The sequence below is a fragment of the Oculina patagonica genome, unplaced genomic scaffold (genome assembly GCF_052425735.1).
Source record: "Oculina patagonica isolate OP01 unplaced genomic scaffold, crgOcupat unplaced505, whole genome shotgun sequence".
In the NCBI taxonomy this organism is placed as follows: Eukaryota; Metazoa; Cnidaria; class Anthozoa; order Scleractinia; family Oculinidae; genus Oculina; species Oculina patagonica.
Window position 1 is genome coordinate 89 of NW_027558368.1, and position 5,387 is coordinate 5,475.

Sequence of the window (5,387 nt, forward strand, 5' to 3'; positions counted from 1 at the left end):
ATTTCAATGTCTGTAAACGTGCACACTTACAGACATTTTGTAAATCTTATAAAAAGTATGTAAATTTTGTCTAATTTTGTAGACATAATATCTGTAAAAACTTGGTATTTTTCTTGTAAATTTGTTAACTATTTTACAGAGATTTTATCATATGTCTGTAAAATCTCTGTAAAAGTTTTACAGAGATTTTCTGAACTATGTAAAATGTTTATAAAATGTATATATTTATACTGTAAATTCCAAAGTCTGTAAATGTGCACACTTACAGAGATTTTGTAACATCAGTAAAATCTCTGTGAATTTTACGGATTCTCTGCATAATATCTGTAAAATGTCTATATAATGTCTATATAATGTTGGTGTTTTCTTTGTAAATTATGCCAATAATGTTCAAATTTAAGAAGAATGTACGTAAAATCTCTGTAAAATCTCTGTACTTATTTTACATAGATTTCAAGCAGAACAATAAAATCCATGTAAAATATCTGTACTACAAAGATCAATTCAAAGGCCTGCAAAATGTCTTTTTTAAAGAGATTTTGCAGTTTTATAAAATCTCTTTACAAATTAGTAAAATTAATGAACATATATTTAAATGGCTGTAGCACACTGCAAATGTGATTTACCCTTACATGAAATGACAACATGCATTGCATTTCATTTGGAAGTCGACCATGATAAAAATAAGGGAGTCTGAAAACTGCAAGCCATAAAACCTTTATTTCAAAACAACCTGCTATGTATGTATCATTACAATATATTACTTAGAAAAATTAAAGTATGATTTCACAAAACATGCACTTCACCCCCTCGTTTTCCAACATAGTCAATTATAGTCTTTTTAGAGACATGACATAAACACACAAATTAATATCCCCTCTAATAATTAACAATTTAAATAATGTATCATGTAATTTAATTGTTAATCAGTCTCAACCTACATTCTAATATAGATGTACTGTCAATACATGTACATGTAGTTTAATCTGCTTAATAATACATAAACATAATCATCAAAATCCACTTGTTGCAAACATGCTTTTATAACAATTTGAAATATCTATTACATGTAGCACGTTTTAAACCTATAAGCTTTCTTCAATGGATAAAATATGTGAATGTGAGTATAATGCTACATGTACCGGTACATTCATACTTCCATGTGAGCATCAATGTATTTATATACATGTATACCTTAACGTAAGCTGCTTGATAGATCTAGTTTAAACACTTTTAGCAGTACAGTAAATGGTTTGAACCCAGGAGTATCAGTAGTTCGTATAGTGTGATCGTCCGGGTGAGAGTAGTTCTGAGAAGAACTGTTGTTGGTGACTGACGTTTCAACAACCTGAGCGGAAGTCATCTTCAGAGTCAAGTGAAAAGTTGTTGTCAGTCGATGATGTAATAAGTCAGGTTCGTTGATGTTGATTGGTCAGTTTAGCTGTGATGTTATTCTAATTGACTGTAAGACTTGTGTTAAGTTGGTCAACAGTAATTGGTCAGTTTCGATCTGTCTATTGTCAGTCAAATTAAGTTGTTCTGTTCCGTCTATTGTTGGCCAAATTAAGTAGTTCTGTCGGTCGATGGTGTTCAGAAATGTGATTGTTGACATCACCATTTCTTGTCGCTCCTTTGTGTTCAGTCAGTCTCGTGTTGAGGTTTCTACCGGTCTCTCCGATGTAGGAGGCCTGGCAGTTGGAGCATTTGATCTTATAAATCACTCCTTGTCTGTCGTTAGGGTTTGGTCTCTGTCTTTAATGTTGGTCAGTAAACGTTGTAGCGTAGTTGTAGGTTTGTGAGCTACACGGATATTGAAGGTTGTAGGATCTACGCAATAGTTTCAGAAGTGCCCTTGATGTAGGGAATAGTCGCTTACTAACCACCAAATCGACTGGGACTCTGCTGAATGCCTAACCTACAGTACTAACTATTTTCAATGACTGACTCTGGAAAGCTGGTACACAAAGTTAGAACAGACGCCTATTAACAGATGTCAACAACTACCGGCACCTTACAAACGACTTATTCACAATGTAAACACTACCGACAAATGAAACACTGACAGAACTACTAAGTTCTTAATTTGACTAACAATAGACGGAACAGAACAACTTAATTTGACTGACAATAGACGGATCGAAACTGACCAATTACTGTTGACAAACTTAACACGAGTCTTACAGCCAATAACATCACGGCTTAACTGACCAATTAACATCAACGAACCAGACTTACATGTATAACATCATCGACTGACAACAACTTTTCACTTGACTCTGAAGATGACTTCCGCTCAGGTTGTCGAAATGTCAGTCACCAACAACAGTTCTTCTCAGAACTACTCTCACCCGGACGATCACACTATACGAACTACTTTTAGCAGTATCATACAATGCATTTTGTTTTAAGCTTGAACTAATCTAATTCTTTCAACTTCCCTCATGTAGGGCTGCAAATAATTTGTTCTCTCTGGAAAGGACATATGTCCAAGTAAGACACTATCTTGGTCAGACAATGATTTGCAATGAATTGTTCGGACATCAGGTCCGCCCACACTTGGCATTTCGTCAGACATGAACAAATTTTGATTGGCCAATGTCCAATGACCGACTGTTAAGCCTGGTTTACACAAGTGCAAGGATAACAGCTCTTACACTGTATTTCTCCGTGAAAATGGCTTCGACTCAAGCAAAAGCACAAGCGCATTTCATTTTGACAGCAAGCACAAACACAAGGATCAAAATTTGTCCTTTTTGCGTGATCATGCTTGTGCTTGCGCTTGCGTTGCAAGTGTAAACCAGGCTTTATTTATAAGGACATATGAGCCCTTCTTATTTTTATGAGCAGGGCTCATGTCCTTAAAAGGTTCTTTTCTCTTGGGTGGAGACTAACATTGATTGAAAGGCCATCAACTCCCCTTGCAGTTCCATAAGATAATTCAGCAATTGAATGTGGGATCTGAAATTGAATAACGGAGAGCAGTTTGTTACAAATTGACTAGCAAAAACATTTTACAATAACAACAAAATTTGAGTCAATCAGTCAGGCACAGTTTGCATTGTAATTTCATTGCATGTTATAGTTCAGTCATACCTTACCTTACAGTAGAGTTGCTATACAACTCTACTGTAACTCAACCAATACCTTCATTTTGAAGTGTAAGGCACAATAAAGATATACTCTTATTGTCAGTCAGTCAGTCAGTCAGTCAGTCATATGTACATGTACATGTATCTAAATCTGTTACAGGGTTTGATGGACCATCACCAAACTGATTATGACTGAAATATTTAGGTACACTGTACTTTGCACGGTACGATTTTGTCACATGTGACAAGCTTACGGCACGCCTATGACACTTGAAGCTAGTTGTACGCTGTAGGTTGGATTTTCACAACACAATAATTATTTGTGTCATAAACCTGTCGTTAGCATTTCACAACCATGTCACATGCAATAAAATCATACCAGGTTTCCAATGGAAAATATGGCAAGAATAAGCATAAGTAATGGCATACATGTACAGTGCAGCTTATTCAATAATCAGGTGACAGAAGAATCATAAGCATAAAGATAAACACAAGCAAAATAAGAAGAAGCACATATTCAAAGTCACAACAAAATCAACGAGATTCTAGCATTTATAAGCGTACAGTAAAAACCTGCGAGTAAGAACCAGTTGGGCTAAAATGTGCAAATAACACTGTAGATACCTGACCATTTTTATAAGAACATATTAAGCCTTAAACTTGGAAACAGGTTCTATTTTTTTAAAATGATTAAAAATGTTTACTTTTGGGAAATAAGTTTGTACAAAGCATTACTATGCATGAAATCATGTCATATTCTAAATAATTAGTGCTTCTTTTTAGCATACATTGTAAGCACTTACCAGTATGTGGTATGCAAATTTTATACAAGGAATAGGCAGAATACAACTTAAATCTCTATAACAATATTGAAACTTTTTTTCAGAAATTATGAACCTATTAAGAACCTTATTAGCCTGAATTTGTGTTAATACCCCTTTATTAATGAAGCTTTTTTCATTTAAATAAAATTCCTCCAAGTTACATGTATGGATCTTTTGCTAATTGACTACCGTGGTATTTGGGCCGAAAAAAAGTTCAAAGGAAGGTCTCAAGGCATTAGAATTGATCATAAATACAGTGATTTTTATTTGGGGATCACCATCCTCAGAGACCCAGGGGCAGTAAGTGGGGGCAGAGGAATATCTATACGGGCGGGACAAAATCACAAAGAACAGTCAAGAACGAAAATAAGATGGCTTTTCTCTCTGGTTACATACATGTAGAGTTGAGAGATTGAAATAAATGTACCAATGCACACAATGTACTTTACATGTTGAAATTTATAGTACTCATTGTCAGGAACAAAACCAAGTCTTGTACTTACATGGTCATAGATGTTATATGTTGCAATCAACCCTGAACATCTGTATCTGGAAATAATACAATAAAAAGACATGTTGAGGAGTTCGGTGTTTTAATTTCCACAATAATGATAAACAGATATTGGCATAAAAAAAAAATAATAACAAAATGCCAAGCATACACTGTACACATGTCTGACATGTTTATGAATCGTCGAATTCGTACGACAAGTGTACGAGCAGAAAGAAACAAACAATAAAATAAACCGATCTTCAATATTTAAGCTTACCCAGAAAATATTAAGCTTAATAAAGCCTCATGGAAACCCTCTGATGGAAACTCGTATAACTATTGTGCAAAACCTTACCTTGGAAAGACACTTGCCTACAACAGGCGCAACGATCGGAGATCCGATGAAAGAAGACTCCATGGAGCTACACGAGAAGATAAGCTGTCTTTAGGCGAACGAAATTATCATTCTAGCGAGTAAAAAGCTTCTTAAAAATGGATTTGTAGACACACTTCAACCCTGCTTCGACCCGTTACAAATCAACCGCTAAAAAGTCAGAGCCAGAGAGGACGCCGGGATTTAGTCATCTTGCGCATGATCGGTTCGGAACCAGTTCTTCCCGGCCGAAGCAGACAGAAAGATAATGGGACGCGATGTTCTTCCGCATACAATAAATAAATAAATAAATAAATAAATAAATAAATAAATAAATAAATAAATAAATAAATAAATAAAAAAATAAAAAAATATTATGATATATATATTATAATGATATTCTTTTGGCCGGCCAAAGTTACAATAAAATATATGGAACAGAACCACGATATAACAATCCTCGATATTACAAAATCCTCGTTTTAACGAACATAATCCAAAGATCCAAACGTAAAATGTACCCCGATATTCATTACATCGAGGTTTTCGATATAGCGAACTCTCGATATATTGGCACTTCTAAAAGCAATGTGTCACTAAAGCTTATC

At 34.7% G+C, this 5,387-nt stretch overlaps 2 long non-coding RNA genes across 2 annotated transcripts; both read right to left on the bottom strand.

Annotated features, from left to right (window-relative positions):
* Positions 1 to 701: 701 nt before the first annotated feature.
* Positions 702 to 2,035, bottom strand: LOC144640841 (uncharacterized). Its single transcript, XR_013568450.1, has 2 exons — positions 1,616 to 2,035; positions 702 to 1,454 (listed from the first exon to the last, which is right to left on the bottom strand). It is a non-coding gene; the product is annotated as an uncharacterized LOC144640841 (long non-coding RNA).
* Positions 2,036 to 2,064: 29 nt separating this feature from the next.
* Positions 2,065 to 5,027, bottom strand: LOC144640840 (uncharacterized). Its single transcript, XR_013568449.1, has 3 exons — positions 4,762 to 5,027; positions 4,417 to 4,462; positions 2,065 to 2,958 (listed from the first exon to the last, which is right to left on the bottom strand). It is a non-coding gene; the product is annotated as an uncharacterized LOC144640840 (long non-coding RNA).
* Positions 5,028 to 5,387: the final 360 nt, after the last annotated feature.